Here is a 1,056-nt window from a genome sequence, read left to right as displayed (position 1 = left end):
TTTTGGTTGAAAAAAAAACACATATTCATAACAGTTAAAGAATTATTATTATTTTATTTTTTGGAGAGGGTTTTGCCATAGGGCACATGCACTCGCCAGAAAGACAGAGAGAGACAGAGAGACAGAAAGCTAAAAAATCAACCCCCAGGTGAGATGGCCACACCACAATTCCTTCTCCTCTATTCTTCTCTCGAGATCTTGGGCACGCCCTCACTCCTGGCATGAGTTTAAGCCACTGGGTCTGGGACTCGAACTGTGGTCAACTACATGGGAGTTCAGCAACATAGCCATTATGCTATCTGCTTGTCCTGCTATCACTTGAATTTCTGCTGCTTCCTAAATATTTGGCTACTGAAACTTCAAAGATGATGTGCACAAGATTCCTCTTCTACTGCTCAGATTTTTCCCAATTTTAATTTTTAGCTCCCATGTGAATATGCCTGATTAAACACAAAAATTCAGTTAAATTTCTGTTTTGATTCAGGGCTAAAAAAATTTGTACCAATTTTTTCTGCTCCCTTTTTTGGTTGGATGAGTTCCCTATTCAATATTCTTATTTCTCTATTTTCTGATATAGGTGGTCACGTCAAACTTGGTTTTAACCCTATTATATCTTGGTTTTAACTGTATTGTTTCTTTTAGAGTATCCTTAGTCTGCAATCTGTGGATGGCAATTAAACTGCAAATCTGATTATATAATGCATCACTTCTTTTGGTTTTATATTATTTATACTCTGTGTTTTAACAAATGATAAACTGATATTCATCTTTATTTGGACTCTCAATATTTTTGAATGCACAACTGTAGTATAAAGATGCTTGTAAATGTACTTCAACATATGAGTAATTAACAGTATGCACATAAAATACTTTATTGGAATTAGGTTAAGTACTTACATACAAAATCACTTTGTAATCAGTTCCTTGAACCCCTTTACTTCCCTTGTCTTTCATCATAGTTGAAGAATACTTACCTAGATATACTGTTTCTACTTTCATAGGAAGACTGCTGTAGTTCCATTTTCATAAGAACATTTACATACATGTTCTTAACAT

The sequence above is a fragment of the Tupaia chinensis genome, unplaced genomic scaffold (assembly GCF_000334495.1).
Source record: "Tupaia chinensis unplaced genomic scaffold, TupChi_1.0 Scaffold000268_1, whole genome shotgun sequence".
NCBI lineage: Eukaryota > Metazoa > Chordata > Mammalia > Scandentia > Tupaiidae > Tupaia > Tupaia belangeri.
The sequence above is the reverse complement of the archived record's forward strand: the minus strand, read 5'-3'. Positions refer to the sequence as shown.